Raw genomic sequence first — 20,371 nt, forward strand, 5'->3', positions numbered from 1 at the left:
CCATCTTAGCCTAAGACAGATGGGATACCACACAAGTGGATTGGATCATCCTTTAGGTTTACCTCTCTTTATTCTTTGACAAAACAGAGAATTTTTAGACTGGATGTCTCATTCTTACAGGGTTAAAGTTATGTGAGATGTATCTTATTCACAATAGTTATTCATGAACACTCTCTTCTTCTCAATAAAGATGACATAATCTATCCCTCAGGTGAAAAGTCTAAAAATCAGGAGTGCTAACCTTCCCAGATTTGGATTAGTGTCACCGTTAAATATAGCTTTCACATATCAAATGTGATTCTCTTATGGAGAGCAGCCATATTACAACCTGCTTTGGAAGAAGAATTGCCCTTGAATATGAAGCTAGTATTTAATAAGAGTCATCAGTATAAATCACTTTACAGAAGCTGGTGAAAAGCCATTCATGAAACTGATAAACTATACGTACATGCTTCTGAACATTCACAGCAGATAAATTTCCTATTTGGTATTCACACAGACACCTGGAAGTAACAGCTTACCCCTCCCTCCCCCATAAGCAGCAGACACAAAACTTTCTCAAATTCAAAACTGGCTTTAATTGTACATTGGAAATGCACAAAGACTGTGTCTCCCATATAATCTAGAGATTGAAAATCATTTACAGAAACTGTTTGACGTACAAGACTGAGAAAGTCAAGATTTCTCTTTGGATGATTTACAGACAGAAAAGGGGCATGAAATTCATTAAATTAATTAATGTGTTAAGATTTCTAGAATTGAAAGAAACTTGATCAAATTACTGCCTACTGCAAGCTCTTACGTGTTATGATGCATGTTGCTACAGAGATTTCAGGGGTTTATATATTTGCTAGTTTTATTTGGGGAGTTGAAGTGAATTTCAGAACTGACTGCCATGGCCTGTGTACATGTGCCACCACCCCAAAGAGAGTACAGGGTTATTTCTGCTCCCTTTAGTAGATAGATAGCAAATAATTGTAGCACAAACACTTTCAAACTCCTGCTTAGCCAAACTGATGTGACCAGAAGCCATGGTATAAAAGTGAAGAAAAATGTGAACTCAGTCCTGACAGCACTGGGGCTGTTTCATTAGGGTACTGTGTTCATGAGTTATTCTTTCTGTAGTTTTTGAGCCAGCAAGGTGTCTGCTGTCTTAGGTGACTCTTCATCAAACTCCACTATATAATGTCAACTCCTCCACACAGATTTCCAAGTCCTACAGTCTTAGTGAGTGCTAGCCTTTGAAGGTAGGACCTCTGGGTCTATGTTAAATTACACGGGATTTTTTTGTCCAAAGATAACACTATAGACACTCCAGGTCAATCATTCAAAAGTGCACCAACTAATTTTGAATTGAAGATGATGCTTTTGGAAAAGATGTGACCACACATTTTTAAGATTTTTTTGCCGCAGTGTACATGAAGCACTTCACATTGTACTGGAGGCATTGTCTACCTTTTTTTCCAGGAAACTCAGATCAAATACATTCTAACTGAAGGGATTCATATTGCTTTTCATATGTGTTTCCTTTCTTCTATCACTAGTAGCTATGAGCATAAATACTGAGCTAAGAAAAGACCTAGAAAGTGAGAGGATTGTAAATAATGGGATTACTATTATGTAAACTATAAAAGTGTTTTTTAAATTAAAAAAAAAAAAAAACAAAATACTTTGCAAAACTGAGCCCTCCATGGAACTTTGTATTTCCACTGCAGATAAATCTTGCAAAGGTAAGAGACTGATGGACTCTGGAGACAGAAATCATTCATTAGAATCTGAGGTCTCAGCAATAGCTGTGCAAACTAGTCCATGTTGTTTCGCCTTTGCACTACCATCCAGAAGGAGAGAGCAAAGAGAAAAAACAGTCTGTATAGACCAGGGCAGGTCCAAACTGCCATTGGCAGGATAAATAGAAGAGATTTCATAGTGGAGATTGTGACTGTCAAGTGCTCTTGATGGCTGTCAGAAATAGTGCAGGGAGCACTAACTCCTTCTGAATGAGATGGACACAAGCGATCATTTATCCTGTCCAAAGGTAGCTGGGAGGGATCTTTTGCGAAGGAATATCCATCCCCTCTGACTACAGAAGATGACTGGCTTAAATTAAATGCCTCATTTTAGGAAGGCTAAAAGTAGCTAAAATTAAATCAATGTGTCTATGCAACCATCCCTAAGACAGTATAGGTTACTGTTGAAAGTGATGAGATCAAATGAGAAGCAAAAGGGCATGGTACTTCATTAAAAAATGTTTCCGTGATAGATTTCAGTTTACAGAAGTCCAGTTCATTAGATCTATGTTAAAACTTGAGCTTTATAATAGTGCTGCTGTGACTCCCCATGATGTCCACGGCATTTAAACTCTCCACTTGCATTGATCTGCCCAACAGTACCCTTCAAGCACACAAAAAATGACTGAATCATTATCTTGCCATCAAAAGAAGTATTTCAATGACTTTCCTTCAGGCAGGAGCTACCTTTTGTGAAAGGAGTTGTCAAAAGGCCAAGGCCAAATGGCACAATTTGTAAATAAAGCTGTCAATCAGTCCATGGGGTCACAAGAGAATTGTTGCAAACAAATTGTTCTCTTTCTGCTCAGTTGTGGCAGCAGTTGTTTTCTTAAAGGATACTAAAGACTCAGGCCAGGGACATGTGCCACCCGTGAACCCAAGGAACCCAATTTTGTCCTGTCCCACTCTGCCATTTTTCCTTTCACAAATCCAAACACAGTCCCCAGCTATGAAAAGTGCTGCTGGACACCATCTGTATCTGTGACCCAGCTGTTGAGAAGAGAATAGGAAGTCTTCTCAAAGAGAAGTACATTCAGGGAGAACAGATTTTCCCAAAGTTTACTCTCTCTCTTTTTCTCTTCCTCTTTACTAAATCTGGAGGCAGGTGGGTTGAGTCCAGAATGAAAGTTGGATTTTTAAAGGCCTACAAACAAGGAAGCCTTAATTGTTCCTTGTCCTCCAAATAATCTGTGAGAATAAATGCCTTTTTTTTTTTCTCTACCAACACCCAGTTATTGTAATTCTGTTTACATTTCTTTTGTGATTTTATTTTAGGGCTCATCACAACAAGAGTGAGTGAATAAGGGGAGCTGGGAATTGGAGAACATGAGAAATGTGTATTCAATGAAGATGAAGCAGGTATACACTGGTTCATTGCAGGGAAAAAGAGGTAATTGTTTCATTCTTTTACAGCAGGTGTCTCCAGCCTTTTGCTTTTTGACTAAACTGCCCTCCCATTTTTCATGCTTGTAGATGTTTGTCAAATAGCTTCTCCATGATCAGGACACACACTGAGCTCAGTGAGGTATCCAGCATCATGATGAGCGTCCTTAACAGCTCACACCTTTTGACATCAGAAATAAAATGTAACACCAAGATTTCCATTTTCACAAAGTGGTGGGTCCTAGCTCCAAATTCGACCTCAATACCCCCATGATTATTATTTTTTAATGGCTGGGCACATCTGAAGGGTTTGAACTATTCTACAGGAAAGAAATGTTAGAAACAGGAATTGAGGTGCAATTTAGATGCTTTAACCTGGACTTCACTGGTTTCCCAGAATGCAAATTTCAATTCAAAGCACAGCCTGCATGACCAACCTCAGCGTGTTCAACAGCACGGTAGTTAGAGCTGCCATCTGAGCATATTCAGGTTGAAATCTCAGTCCTCTTGGTGAGGAGTAAATCCTGTATTTATCAGATTGCAGGAATCATATATTTTGGGGTTTGGGATTTTATTTCCCCAACAACTACATGTTTGGAAAGGTCAAAGGTTTACAGTAATTAAAGTAAAAGATAACTTTGAAACCCTGATAACTTTTGAAACCTGAAATTCTTGATCACCAGTCTGCTTTCTTACTAAGAAAAACAAGATTATCAGTTGTTTTAAACTAGTATTCAGTTCTTGAATCATGCTAATTTTGAACTGATTTGACAACCTTATGTGACTCAGGAATCCAAATTTATAAGACCAAAGATATATCTCGTTGCTTTGATAATTTTAAAGTCTATTATTTTCTGTTCCCTTACTGTTGAATGTTAACATTGTTACCTAAGAGAAAGTTGAATAATCCATTCGAAATCCCATTTAGTGTGGGTGCACTCTAAGTGTGGAAGAAAAAGTAGAATTTTCAAAAGTCACTATATATAATAAATGGAAATTATTGCTACAGGCAAATGCGTATACAGCTAAAAGCACAGTACACATAACCCAGTTATAAATATAAATATGGCTTTCTGCTTTATGGTTAAAAAAGCAATGTTGGTATCAATTCTGAAGCACCTTTCTTATGCTCATAAAAAATATAGCAAGTCTTCAGTAGGATTTAATAAATAATAAACAGACAGCAGTCTAGTGGATGGAGGTGATGAATAACCAAAAGGAAGAGACTAAATACAATATTTGTGTATAATTAAAACACTGAGCTACTGCTGGGTGATTTGATTAATGGCACCTTCTTAATTATAAAGTGTCTTTACTTATAATTTAAGACTACGACAGAATGTCTTTTGCTCATCCAGAAGCATGAGACAGTGGAGAGATGAAGCATTTTATTATCTTTCTTGAATAAAGATGAGTTCTAATACAAGGCAAGCACTGCAATGCCAAAGTGCATAGGAGGTTAAGGAATCTACAGGTTAAAACTCACAACCAGTAGATGGCACTCATTTTATTTCATTCCATTCTACCAAATTAGAGCAAACTTCCTTTCTCTCCTGCAATTATTTTATTGTTTTTTAATATAGATAGCAACTTTTGCTGAAGGAAAATGAAGTTTTGGAGAAAATATTTAAAGATTTGGTCTCACGTTGCATTTTAAAAAGGGGAAGAAGAGAGGTTTAAAGTATTTCAACATTTCCAAAACTATGATTTTAAATTACAAAACCAGACAAGGAAACAAACAAGAGAACAAAGTTAGAAACAAGCTAAAAAATAGTGCAGAACCTTATCTCAATTTAAATGAAATGCTTCTGGTAGACCCACAATGAAATATCACTTTTTTTGCCAAAAAAAATCACCCTCTAAAAATATTTTTAAGTTAATGAAAACCAGTTTACCTCCTCATCACCTTCTCAACCAGCAGATCTATTGCAAACCATTATCATTGTTTGGACTGCAGAAATGTCACTTCTCAGTTCAGACTGGAAGCTTTCCACATCTGCTCTCCATATCAAATTGTGCAGATAGCCCCAGTCACAGTGAGGGACCCTTCCTTTGATGGCAGTGAAGCTTCAGTTATTCCATGTCTGAAGTTCAGCCAGAACTGCTACAAGAGCAGCCCTCACCAAGATACCTGTAGATGGACAATTTCAATTAATGATTTCTATTCTAGAAGCCAACAACTAGACAAGGAAATTCATAAGGTCATCAATAAGCAGTTACTTCCAGCTCATACCCTATAGGCATCTCTAGAATCCCTATATTGCTATATAGCAATATATAGCTAATTGCTATTGCTATAGAGTCCATCCACTGGATCAGTGGGTCTTTTTTGCTTCTACTCAACAGAGCCTTAACACATGGTTGGTACCACCAGAACTGTGAGTGTTATTTTCAGGCTATGCGCCACTACAACCTAGTATGCCTAAAGGCAGAAGGAAAAGGGCATAACCTAGTTTTAGGCTTCAGGGCCCCAGGCTGGTTTCATGTTTCCTGGAAAGGGAGCTAGCTGGTAGCATGGCAGCTCTGGACACCACCCAGGAACAATGAGCAGAACCAATGAAGACAACTAAGCTGACAGCTACTCACATCATTTTCAGCATGGTGGGCTTTCTGTAAATGTAATTTAAGTATTAGTCTTAGTTTATTTACCAAACTTCTTGGTTAGGGGGAAAAAGTGTTAAAAGGAGGAAGCATAACAAATTTGAAATAACATCTGCCTTCAGGTCTCAATAATAAGACTACTCCAGGGTCAGGGGAGAAAGAGAGAGAGAAAGAGAAAAAACAAATTACTCCAATGTTAGAACAATTTTTTGGCAAGCAAACTGGATGAATGAAACAACCTGCTCTACAGCTAAAATATTGGCTAGTCTTTAATTTCTTCTGCCTGAATAGAGTGATCAGTGCCTGTTTGGTGGAGTTCTAATAGCAAATATCATTTCACAAAAGGAGATTGTGAAACAAGATTCTTCTTGAAATGCAGCCAAAAAGGTCTGAATTTTTGTAGAGCCATCAAATTCACTCTGGTTACCTCTGGTACAAAAGTGACCTCTAATAAAACTGAGTTTATGTCCCAGCTGTATAGGTGTTAAGGAGGATGTTATCACTTTACTTTTTTTCCCCACCTCTAGCAGAGTATGGGTTGGATTAAAAATTGAGGAAGTCCCAAAGACTTAACCTTGCTGTATATGACAACATTTTCAATGACTATATGTGTAGTATTTAGAAGAAACATGCCTAGATGAAACCTAGTTTCAAAGACACACAAACTTTGAGGTGTGGAGATCTGAACTTTTACATCTGGCTGTTATATGTATAATGTAGTAAAGCAGAACCCAACATTTCTCTTTGTTCAGAGTTACCTCCTGGTCTAGAGAAGCAATGCACAGAGTTGAGCAAATAAATAATGCTGAAGTGGACTGTAAAAGGCCAAGGCTGAGTTCAACAATGAAGAGCCTAGGAAAGCAAAGCCTCCACCACTCTCTGTTCCCATCCTAACCAAACCTGGAGATTACAGCGAATATTGTGGTCAGGCACCCCAGAGATTTATATGTGACCTCTCTAAGTAATGTAACTTTTGTTCTTTTATTTATCCAGAGCCATGCATATTTCTTCTACCTGAAATCTACTGAAAGACCAGAGCAATGGCATCTGGACTGTCACAGGTCTCAGAGAAACAGCAGGCTAAGAGTCTATGTTTCCTAGAAATACACAAAGGTCTTGAATGAAATGAAAGAGGTCGTGAGTTTGTTGCTGATGCATGCCATCCAGCTAGGCGTGCACCTATCTGGGCAGTCCAGGTTTTCCCAGTCTGGAGAGCACTGAGGATTTCAGTTTCATGATGGTGTGGTAGGACTCAGTCTCATTAGAGGTTGCACCACTCTTTAACAAGAGTCAGACTTGCCATTCTGGGTAGTTAATAGTTTTCCTTAAAAATATTATTGTCCTAAACCAAAAGTCAACAAGAGTCAGACTGGCTTGCCATGGGTACAGGGCCACCTGAAGTGAATAATTCTTAACAGATGTATTGGATAACCTCTCAGCCAGCTTCATTACAGGAACCCGATACCCTCTCTGGCGCAAATGCCTGTCAGATGCCCAAGTAGAGCAGGATATGATGGGCACTTAGAAAGGAACAGAGTCATTCACTGTGTAGATCCTTCTTCTTTAGTATGCTATTCATTTCTATGTATGTGTGATGCATCAGCAAAATGGGGATCCTTCATTCTTTGCTGCATGGGAAAGTGCAGACATTTGGGGCTGAAGATGTTTTTCTTTTTAATTTAGTAACTGGCAGCCTAGTATTTTCAATGACTGATTTGACTGATTCTATTACTATTGAAGTATTTCAGTGAATTAATATTTTGTTCTCTGGTCTTTTGGGTTGTTACAAAAAACACCAGGAAGATTAAATAAGCCACCGAAGACAGAATTGACTATTTGATCACAGAAGTAATCTAGGTTTTAAGCTGTGTGTGGAAAACACTTTCACTGCTATTCCTGTCCATCCATTTTTTATATTTCACAGAGGACTGTGCAGCTATTTTGGTAAAAGTGAGCAACAATTTTGGTGCCCCTCTTAAGGAATGAGACAGGTGTTTCTGTCTTGCACAGTATGAAATAATGCTGAGATAGCCAAACTACTTCTGAAAATCTGTTTCCCAGATGATTTGCCAAATGGTACTCTGTGTTACCACTACTAAATTGCCCTAAGCAAGCCAGCTTAGCTATCTTGAAACAACTCTCCTAAATATAGAGCAGAAACTGTCACAACTACTCAATCTTCATATTCCATGGCTTTTGGCAGGAGAGTGCCAAAAGCCAGGCAGGGCTTTACTGTGAGAGCATTAGAAAAGAGTTGTCATGGCAATGTTTGGGGTTATTTCTTGTTGGTGTCATGGGCAACAATTATTGATTACTGAAGGTTTTGTAAACAAGCCCACATATTGTCACTGTGGGTAGCATATTAATATTAACTAAACAAGAGAAAATAAATGTGTGCAAAGTATTGTTATTACAAGCAGTAGGAGCCATTTATCATGGTGCCATATGAATTCAAACTGAACAGAAGTGATAATTGAATCCCTTAGTTAATACCATTCCTCTGGCAGAGGATCCCTGGGAAGCATGATTGTTAATTGATTGTCTTGCATGATTAAAAATGCAGAAATAAACCTCAGCAACATTTCACATACTTCAGTTCACGTGTGAATGAATTTACATCAGGAATGGTCTTTGGTCCAGATTAATAAAATAGGATATTAAGATTTGAATATTATTTTTTTTTCATAGTAAAGTGTTCTCTTTGTTCTAGACAGTACCAATACACAACACAAGATGCTCCCACAGTTGTCATCTGTCCTGATTTTTATAATGGGATTTGCAACCTGCAACAATATTTTTAGAGTCCATTTGCAGGAATCATATTGTTATCAGTCAACCTCAACTTTTATTAAAAAGTGAAAATGCATTCTACTCCTCATAACTTTGGCTACCTGCAAAACGTCAGCCTGAAACATTCAGTAGCAAAGAAAAACAAGAAATGAAGTTTTAGGATTTAAGAATGGTGAAGGCAAGCCCTGATTGCTGAACACTTACGTCAATGTGCTTTTACTTTCCACTGTCATGATGCTATAAATGAAATGGAAAAATCATAATGGAAAGAGGGTAGTAATGTGTCTCTATTTCTTCTAATAAATCAAGACTCAAAAAAAAGATGCGATTTATCTAATGTCTCACAGACAGGCTGTGTCACAGAACAGAACTAAACCCAACTTCTTTGTCACAAGACCGCCCTCCTTTTCGGATCAGCATTACCCAGTGCTGAGCAATGTAAACTAAGAGAGTTTGTCAAAGAAGTTAGGAATCGAGCACCCAAAAAAAGTCTCAGACCAGATCTGCTCAAACAGTATTGCCAATAGCTGAAGACAAATACAGAGATGTAATAGCTGCTGTTCAATAATTTATTCTCAAACTGTTTTGCCATTACTGAAATAACATTTCATGATTGCATTCAGAACAAGTAAAAAATATGACTCAGTAGCTGCAAACCACATGAAAACTTTTAAAACAGAACTTGTATTTGCAGACATTAGAGCGAGATTATCTTAACAGCTCAATGGCCCTCCATCAGCCTAGATGATCATTGATATAGAAATCTTAATGAGTCAGCTAACATGCAATGACAAGCTGTCTCCTTGATAATTTTTAAAAAGGATCTATTTATTCTTTAGGCTCTGTGGGTGGATGGGATGTGTTCTATGGAGAAGAAATGGATATAAAGGCCCTGCATCCCAGTTTTAGCTTAGCTGCCCAGTGAAATTTTCAGGGTGCGTAACTGCAATCGATCATAGTTTATGAGCATGAAGAAAGGAATTTTTTCTTAAAAGGTGAAGGGATGAATATCAGACAGAAATTGATTCCAGAAAACTTGCAAAGCTCATCAGATCAGGAAAAAGAAATAATGTCATGTGACTTTTCAGAGCAATTCCCCATCATCAATAAAGGAAAGTGAGGATTTTTTCACTGTTTTAAATATTTCTTTCTTCTTGAACCAAGGCCTGAAGCACACTATTGGTGCTCTGTAGGAAACTAAATCTTCCCCAGCTCTGAGTCCCTGGTGAGAGTTTTTCACAAGCCGCTATGCTCCTTTCCTTGATTCCTGTCTAATTCTTTGGCCATAACAGTGTTTTGACCAATGTCATATTACCCTCTTTCTCTGCTTCTGAGTAATTCTGCCTTGTAGTTTCTTTCTGTTCCTTACTAACCCCAGAGGAATCCTACTTTGAAAAACAGCTAAACCCCAAGCAGGCAGACAGATGTCCATTCAATGAGCACCTGTTCCCTCCACTGCTATTCATGACTCCTTACATTGGACTACTGCTCTTTCTGCCTCACATTATCTGTTCCTTGTTCAAAATGCTAGCACAGTTTACCTCCCTGAGACTTTTCTTTTAGAAGTCATCAGAGTTATCGGCTCCCTTATGTCTCCCCAATGTACTAGCACCTCTTGAGGCTCTCTTCTTGCTTTTTCACAGAAAAAGATGTCCAAGTTAGCCCTCTTCCTCTTTGGGCTTCTAGACTTTCTTCCTGCTCTAAGATCCTTCATTTATGAGTCACTCTTCCTGCCACCATTTATCCAGAATTGCTTTGACTCAAGAAACCAGATGTACTAATTATTTACTTGTCCCAGTTAAATTTTTCAGTTGAAGAAAAATATATATTTCAGGGTTAATTGATACTGCTGAAGTGCTTAGAAATTAAAGGAATTCCACAAACAGAAAAGGAAGATAATTCTCTAGATCATCAAAATTATTTTAAAAAAATAATATGTTTATTGTATGTGTCCGAGAAATTTCTATAAAGTGGATTCTGTAAAAATATTTATGTGCATAAATGTTTAAGTGGACTGCAGGCATAACATAGCAGATGCACTCTCATGGAAATTAGTCCTGCAGCCCTAGTTACCACCTTAAAAAATACCCATTTCCATGTCTCCAGCAGAGTTCTACTTGGAAATTTTTTTTTCAGCAGAATTGTCTTTGCAGATAAACCAGTGAAAATAGACTAAAGTTCAGGCAAGTAAGGTAGGATATATATATTTGGGTGAAAGACAACAAATTCTAGGCTATCACTTATTTTTGTTTCAGAATAAACATGTTTTGGACATTTCAGCAGACTGTTACTTGAATCTGAATCTCAGATTTCCTGGAAGAAGAGGAGGAGGTGCAATGAACAAAGGGAGAGGCTTGCATAAACCCAGTCTTACATTTCAAAAGACTGTTCTGAGAATATAGGCTGCATTCCCCACCCAAAGGCATTCCTGGGGTGAAAGGGAACTGTTCTAACAATGTGCCTTTTATTTATCCCTGTCCAAAATCTGGCCCAAAATCTTTGAAAACAAACTCACCAAAAGATAAATTAAGTCTATTTAAGGGACCCAAAGTGGTCATCATTACACTCATTAGAAAAGGTCAGCCAAGTTTTACAAACTCCTATGTCAAATTTACCCTGTGGAAAACTTAGTACCTTTTTTAAGCTGGTCCAAAGAGAACGAATTACCGGCAATTCGCCAAAATGAAGTGAGAACTACTCACTTCCTCCATCATTTTAATACTTGTAGTTTATTGCTGGTGTAAATAGGTTTATAACCTTCCGGTATGAAGCACAGACATCTGCTCAGCTTAGCACTAAACATCTGGTTATTCCAACAAAGCATATAATTATATTTAATGGATGAGAAGTGTTTGATGGATTACATCCAAGTATCTGAATAAGACAGTTATGCATAAAGACTATTTGCATGGATTAGCTTGACAGGGTAACAAGACACAGTAGAATATTATTTTTTCTGATAGTTATATTGATTTCGACTGGTGTTTTGTATTGTAGAAGCTACAGACATTTATTTTGGTTACAATTACAAATCCTTTCAATTTTCTTTAGGCAGCCACAAAATGTAGAAATTTTGATTTGCTTGACCATCAAGTCCAGCCCGCTAACACTGCAAGATTCCTCTGTGATGTACTTTGACAGGGGGTCACATTTTTCAAACTTAGCATTAAATATTGAAAGAAAGAATCCCTCTACTACTTGTCCTCATAATCTATTGTCATCAGCTAAAAGATGGTTCTGTCAGGAAGCATTCCTTGTGCAGAAAAAATTGGACACTTTTCAGTTAATTGACGTGAGCAAGTAGCTTGCCAAAGGCAATACAACAGATGATTGTCTTAAAATGAGAACTATTGTTCTAGAAACATCAGTAGTGGAATTCCTCCAGGATTACTTATTTTCATTAAGAATCATGACACAAAAGTGGGAGTGCTCTAATTCAGTTGAAAATCATGGTTAATACAGCATGCTCAGAATACCAGACAGGAAGAGCTGGATGACCTTGAAAACGCTAACAGAAATGGGATGAAACTCAATTGTGTAAACCACAAGGTCACATTCTTGGAGGCTACTAACAGGCTATAGGCCATGAACTCAGAAACTGGAAATGACAGAGAATGAGACAGGCATTGGGAGTACTGGACAACACTTTGAACTACTTCAAAACCTCAGACACAATCCTGGCTCGTAAACAGGCAAACTTTTTCTATTATGGACAGAGAAATATTAGCAGCATTATAATGGGAGTTTTTCTGGAAGATTGTGTACTGTTCTGGCCACCTGCATTTAAGGAACGTAAGATCAAACATACGCAGTTACAGAGAACACTGATAGGCTGACTGGAGGCATAGAGAGCTTATCTAATCACACATGGATAGAAGAGTGCGTCCTTTTTGCTCTAACATAAGACAATCTGGGAGATTATAGAACTGATCCCTATAAATACATCACGGGGAGAAAATAAATCTCCAAGAAGAAAGAAGAGCTAAAGGAGCTATTTAAATTAAGTGATAATTTGGAACCATTAATACATTGACATAAGCTTGCCTTGAATAAATTAAAACTGTAAATTAGCAGACATTTCCTATCCACTAGGTTAGTAAGATTGTAGAAATGGCTTCAAGAGCATCAGTGGGTAAGTATTTTAAGACAGATGTTAATATATTTCTTAAGGGAATTATATGACATTGCTGTTTATAGTAACATAGGCTGGGTTCAGTGGCAGAAGATATCTTTGCCAGCCACATGTCTTGTGTTCCAGTGAAAGCAATAACAAATGGAATAGCATTACTACTGAATCACTACAGCACTATTACTACCAACCATTGCTTGGTTATTGACACTGCAGAGGTCAATTGAGCAATTCAATGCGGGTATTTGGCAAACAACGGTTGAAAACTACATGTCACTTTTTGATAATATAATGCTTTATATACTAGTTATTTTTGTACCAGAGGTAAAGAAAAACATTGTGGACACTTTTCTAAAGGATATGATTATTAATGTGATTTGCCTTGTGAGATCGATCGAACGACTGGCTTATCCCATGACACCATGGACTGGGTGTCTGGAAATAACTTCAGCAAATGCTGTCAGTCACAACCAGGAGAGGGACAGGGACTTGATGAGATTAATTCTTTACCATTTCTTCCTCTGAGATATGGTAGCTACTTGCTGCACTTTATTCAGAGCACATTCTCAGGCTACATTATCTCATCTTTTACAGATGAAGGAAGAAACAAAACAAGCTCCAAAACCAGAAATATTCAAGAAATAAATCTTGCATAATGTGTTTTCCTTCAGAAATGTTAATTCATCCAGATAGATAGAAACATTAGGTGGGAATGTATCCATGTTGATAGGAATTTCTTCCAAAAAACCAACCACCAAACCAACCAATCAAACAAAACCAAAAACAACTGAAAACCTTCCCAAAACCTGATGTGCTTAAAATGTTGTATTGAGCTAAAAATGGATTTGCAAAAATTTAGTTGACCCTGAACTAATGTTTTCATCCCTGAGAAATTTCAACATCTGAATCTTATTTGCAGCAAAATTTAATCTCTAAATCGCACAATTTACTGCCACAGTGAAATTCCAGTTCCCTCATAGAAACAATTAAAATATAAAACATGGTGTACATGAAGTTCAGATCTTCATGGAAAATTCCTGATCTGCTACAAAGACATGCAGTACTGGGTCTCCCATTCCTCTTTAGAAAAAATATTTTTTCTCATCAAGAATTGCACATGATAAATGAACAAGTGATCACCTTACTTTTGGTCACTCACAAAGGTTACTTTCCACCATAGCTGATGAAATACAGCTAATTTTGAGTGACTGTATTTTGAAGATCAAAGTTCTGGGAGGATGTAAAGGAGGAAGTCAGGAACACACAATATGGACAGAACATTTGAAATACTGGGCAAAGTTCTTCTTAGCTGTTAGAGCTGACAAAGCAACCCCATGCCCTCTCTTGAAAATAACAAGCACAGGTCAGTGTTATGAAGCCATGATTTTCATAGGTCTGTTTTCTCAGGCAAACCACTATTCAAGATCATGCAAACAACATCTGCTCATGACTACTGGTCTTTGGCAAACAGTCTTCTGAGTAAGAAATCTAGCTTGAAGAGCTGTGATGTGTAATAAATACTGGTATTGAACAGTTAAAAGTTTAGTGTTGACCAAAATTTCTAGTCTAAGTACTTCCATACATAATCAGCAGGTTCAATCATTACTGCAAGTTGATTAGCTTGGAAGCAGCCATGTTTCTACAGGCAAATCTCTGTTGATTAAAACTTTTTGGCTAATTGTCTTGGCAATTGTTTGTGCCAAAGCTTGAGCCATAAGCCCATGTTTCCAACAGAGGAGTCATCAACTAGTCCTTAAAACTGGAGGGTAAAATGGGTTTTAGAGAAAATACAGAAAAAGCATAGCTCAGACATAGAGTGGCATAGGAGAGCTGTTGCTAGAAGATGTTTTCAACTGACGTAACCCAGAGCTAGTCCCATGCCACACTCTGAAAATTATAAATTCAATCCTGACCTTGTTTGCATGTTCAAGATCTTCACGAAGTGGAGGGATGCCAAGGTGAGATCTTAACAATTTGGATTTTCTTCCTGACTCTGCCACAGTTTCCTTCTGTGACCCAGGCAAATTCCATGGTTACTTTGTGCTACTGTTCCTACATCTGTAAAAATGGGATAACGGCAATTCATATTTTCCATGTCTGTGGCAATCTAGGGCATAAATGTCTTGAGCTTAGGGCTACCTATCACCATCTTTTTGATAAGGCACAAAAGTACAAAAAGGTTTCCATGGGTTTGGTGCTTCTTGGCACTGGAGTGATACAGATTTTATGTTCGTCATTTCCCTGGAGTTCCATTTCTTCATTTGGTTCTAAAAGAGGTGCTTTGCAAAAAATAGATTTTTCAAAAAGTGCTTAAAATAATTTTGAGTCATTTACCCCAGCAAATGGATTCTAAAGAGCTGTCACTGCCAGTCTACTGTTCTTTAGAACAGGAATGCAAAGAAATACTTACTTGTGTGGAGTTTTTCTTTAGATCTGATGATGCCATGAAATATATTTGTAATGCATGACATTTAAATGTTACTGTATTTGCTTGCATTTCATGTGTTTATTTAAAAGAAAAAAGAAAAAATCGCATAAAGCCAGGCTTCCAATGAAGCCTGCAATCCTCCCAGTGCTCAGTATTTGTACTTGGCTATGTCTCCAAAGTGATAGGACTGGCAGTGCTCGTTGTTTTCTCAACTCACATCCAAGTTTTTCATTTTCTACCAGAGACACCAGCTTCACATGACCTATTCTCAGTGCTTTTTTGTTTGTGATAGTCAGCTTTGCCATACACTGATAAAGACATGTGGCCTACCAACACTCTGCACATAATCATATGCACTTTTATTTGTGCACCAGCTACCCAACCAGCTAGGCAACCTTTTTCTATCAGCTCTTGCACCTATGCATCTTTTAACTACTCATCTGTCATTGCACCACCTTTCTAATAACTCTGTGTGCCAAGACAGCACTGAAGGTAATGGTAACAAATCATACAAGAATGCAAGCTGAACAGACAGCCTGTGCTACAGTCCTGTTGGAAATGAAAATGAAATCATCTGTATGGATGACATTTTAGTAGCTGTTTAGTACAATAATCACACTGAGTGAAACCTTTGTCAGAGGGAGAGAATCTTTTAAGGGTCTGACACAATTCTGGTGAAGTAAAAACACTCAACTGTCAAGTGACTTTTACTGAAGTCATCATATAAGGAACTAGAACGGTCTTGGGACAGAGCCATTGGACTGCAATTAGGTAAAATTCTGAATTCTATTCTAATTGTAGTATGTCTTATGGCAAGTGATTTCAGCCCAGGTAATTCAGCAAATGTAGTTGTATCACTGTCTTCCCAGTCCCACTTGCTTAATTATTTTCACACGAGTTTACTAAAAAGTCACATTTGGCATTTGCTGAAACCACAGATGAATGCAGAAGGTTTAACATGTTAGATCCAACAGTCTAGACCCTAACACATCTTACCAACACTCATTCACTGTTAGTACAAGGTGTATAAAGGGAAAGATAGAGCCATCACTTTCCTTATTGGAAGAAGCACAGGCAAAAACATCTACCCAAAGATCTGAGTAGTGAATAGGAGAACAAATTTAAACTAATAACAAGATACGATGATGTGAAGATCCTTGTAGACTTCTTCTGGCATTGGATAGAGCAATAAAGACCAGAAGAAAATGGGCACCCTAATGAATCAAGAGAGTAACATGACCTCCAGAAAAAAAACCCAACCTATCACCGTACTCACCATAAGAAAAGACATAAGAAAAGTCTTATTGATTCAGTGCCAAGGTGTCTTTAGCCAGAATCCAGCACTGAACTCAAGTGAACTCCTAGGAGAGAATAAGAATGAGGCAAGGATCTATGATACTTGCTCACTAACACTCCCTCCAGCCTCCAATTGTTTTAGCTCAGGGGATTTTCTGAGTCTATGTTGTACGCCTACTTCCCCAAAGGTTATCTCTTCCAAACTCTTATTCAGTCTTGAACTCACACAAACTTTTTGCATCTGCAGCACTTCTTGGCAAGAGTATTGGAGCAAATGAATAGCCGTTAAGCAAAAGATTAGAAAGAAGAGTAAAAAAGAACAAAATGGCAACAACAATTATATCTGTCCAAGACTTGGAAGAACTATCTCAAAATATGACCATTTCCAGAAGTGTTCCATTAGAGACATCTCTTATATTGCAATAATGCTCCAGCCCTTCAGAAGCCAACCAGTCTAATGACCAAATTCAAAAATTACAGTCACATAGACACTGATACCAGTCCAGGACACTGTGATATGTATTTTTGAAGTAAAGGGAATAGGGTCAGAGAAAGACAATGATGTGCTTTATTTTGTAAAGTGGAGGTCTTCCTGAGAATAACTGACCCTTGCAACACCCCACCAATGACTAGGACAGATTTGCAGTAACTTGCCTTTCTAAATTCAAGGGATGTTGTTCATCTAAACAGGACTTAATTCAAGGCATTTCAATGATCTATATTATAGCAGAGGTCATACTACACAATGGTCCCTTCTATAGGCCTGTGACTTTTTCAGATACAGCCCTTGCATATTTACTGAAAACACAGGGACTCTTTTCTTTTTATACAGAACAGGGTGTTGTTCAGTGGGACCAACCTGGCTTAGCAGATGTTAAAGATCCATTGCTATAAAAGAAGCAATAATTGAAACCAGCTTCTTTTCAGCCAAATGTTTCTCTGCTTCTGGATAAAATAAATGGGTGTAAGGGAAGAGGAAAGAGCATCTCTCCCTTGGTGTATAGGTCTATGCCTGTCAAAGCATTTCCTTTCAGAATGGTAAAGATATCAGCATTTGTCTTCTGGAAGGGGTAGATTTGTATTGACTTCTATGACTTCAGTAGAAGCTAGCAACAAGCTTGCCTGTGATATTGTGTAGCACATGAATAAGGTCATGAAACTTTCAAGAACGTTGCAAAGAGAATCATGTAGCATGCATGGCAGAGTGTGTCCTTTCTTCACCAAGCAGATTAAATGATCATGTCAGCTGGGTGTTTGGGCAGCGTTGACAACAATCCTCACTTCCCTTCAGATGCAGAAGGAGCTTCCAGTATACTTCAGTTAAATGAGGGAGAAGCCTGAACCCTAACTCCTGAGCTGAACACCCTGAGCACATGGGAGAGGGAAACATGTACTGGAAAGAGTACTGACACTTTGCAAACTGATTTTTCCCTGTCATCAACCAAAATCAGTGCCCAGGCACACATCATGCTTTGGGTGAGAGGCCAAAAAGCCAGCCTGATGTAATCCTTGATCTAGCTCTGCATGTGAGATACAAGGCAGTGCATCCTGTCTGTATGCAAAGCAATTTAAATTCCAGGTGTCCTATACTTCCCCATTTGCTCTTACGGCAAGTTTTATGAAGTTCTGTCTGGAAAGTACCCCAGTGCTGACTGGAGCGCTTGACATTGGCAATGTTCTCACATTGCAAAAGCAAACATGCTTCATGGTGGTAGGCATACAGCAAAAAGAAAACAGAGAGGTTTTACTTTTATGTTCACATTCTTAGGTCGGTGCTGGCTTGCCCTAAGATATGCTTAAGCCTGTGTCTGAATAGAGATCTGCACCTACACAGTGTAGGTATGAGATAAGTTTGGGGAGGCTGAAAGCAGTCAAACAGTGTCTACCACACTGCACAATAAATGGAGTAGGGAAAAGTGTAACTAAGGATTCACAAGCAAAGCCATATATCCTGTGAAACAGCACTTCTTATACACACTTCAGGCATAAAATTTGACACCTCTCCTTTGCACTCTCTTAGAGGAAAAAAAGTCCTTACAATCAGCCTGAATCATTTTCTCTGTGAGACACAGATGTCTCATTCCAGAAGTTCACACAGCCATTCCTTTGTCACCCACAGGAAACAGCCTGCAGAAGTGCTCGGCATTCCACACCAGTAACTGCACAGCTCCTTTCATCCCTCCACTGTCTTCTAGTTTTGTTTAATTGAGCCAGTACCTTCCAAAATCATTAGAGCAGCACAAGGACACATCTAAGCCATGGGACCCTGAAATCAAGTGCAGAAGGAAGGAAGGAACCTATGTGTATGTGTGTGTGTGCGTGGAGGGGAGAACAGAAGAGGACTTGTCTTAAAGAAAATTAAAAGTTTTAAAAATGCAACAGCACGTGTAATGTGAGGGGTCTGGAGCACAAGTCTTATGAGGAGTGGCTGAGGGAACTGGGGTTGTTCAGTCTGCAGAAGAGGAGGCTGAGGGGAGACCTCATCGCTCTCTACAATTATCTGAAAGGGGGTTGCAGAGAGGTGGGTGTTGGTCTCTTCTCCCAAGTGACTAGTGATAGAACGAGAGGAAATGGCCTCAAGTTGTGCCAGGGGAGGTTTAGACTGGATATTACGAAAAATTTCTTTACTGAGAGAGTGGTGAGACACTGGAATAAGCTGCCCAGGGAGGTGGTGGAGTCACCATCCCTGGAGGTGCTCAAGGAACATGTGGACGAGGCATTGTGGGACATGGTTTAATGGGCATGGTGGTGTTGGATTGATGGTTGGACTTGATGATCTTACAGGTCTTTTCCAACCTTAGTGATTCTGTGAATGTGACCTGTCTGCCTGAGTTGCCCACTTCTCTCAGTGCCACAGCTACAGTGACCAGCTGTTTTCCCATTATTATAAAAGGAGAGAGACCACCCAAGGAAAGGAATTCTCTGCAGAACCATCATGAGCTGAAGTTTGCTTCCCACCGATGTGTGTGGTACACCAAACGTCCAGCCATGCTGCAAAGGCTTTTTGCAGTGGGCAGATATGTATGTGTTTGCATGTGTGAAGAATAATCAATGAAGATTAATTTTCTGACTTCATTGATTTGCTACCTGAATATAAATATTTTATACTACCAGGTGGACTCCACCAGTTGACCATAAGCTGAAAGCAGTTGGGGGCTACCTTTGCTTTCTTGGGTGCCTTTGCTATTGAATTTCTTTAAATAAGTAGAAAACCAAGCTATTTCAGAACAAGCTAAAGCCTTAGCCATAATTATATGCGAGATGGAAGATCTGATTTTGGTGATCCCAAGGTTTCTCTTCCCAACATTGACAAGATTATGACGGAACAAATGTGTCATCATCACTAAATTAATTTAATATTCTTCCCCAAACAGTATTATCAGGACAATGAACTGCATTTCCAGGAAATCAGAATGACCAATTCCTACCTTGAAAAGCTCAGATAACAAGGACCAAGGCACATGCAGGGAGGACAGAGAAGCCTCAGGCCCAGATCCTCTGGAACAGTATTGTGTGCATTAGTAGATACCTCATAAAAAATTGAGTGTGAAGCATGCAACTTGCTCAGCAGGAAATCATGGCTAGAAGAAACATGCCTGGGGAAGATACAGGTGGAGATTAAAGAGATAGGGGCTGAAGTGTAGGGATCTTTGCTATGGGGGATATAGACTATCCTAGCGTAAAGATGAAAGGTGCCTTTTCATCTTGAACTAGAACTTATCTGCACTTGACAGAGGAGTCATTTTAAGGGCTCAGAACAGTATCAATTTTATTTTCTCTTAAGAGAACACACACCCATGGGGAGAGACACTTGGAGGAGGGGACAAAGCAGCTAGTAAGAACAGAAAGATCTAAGAATGAGAAGTGATCTACAAAGCAGTAGATGAGAGTCATTATTCCTGTAGCTCTCTGGATACCTGAAGTTGGGAAATTCATAATTTGAAAACCATTTTATTC

This window comes from Gavia stellata, chromosome 8 (genome assembly GCF_030936135.1).
Source record: "Gavia stellata isolate bGavSte3 chromosome 8, bGavSte3.hap2, whole genome shotgun sequence".
Taxonomy (NCBI): domain Eukaryota; kingdom Metazoa; phylum Chordata; class Aves; order Gaviiformes; family Gaviidae; genus Gavia; species Gavia stellata.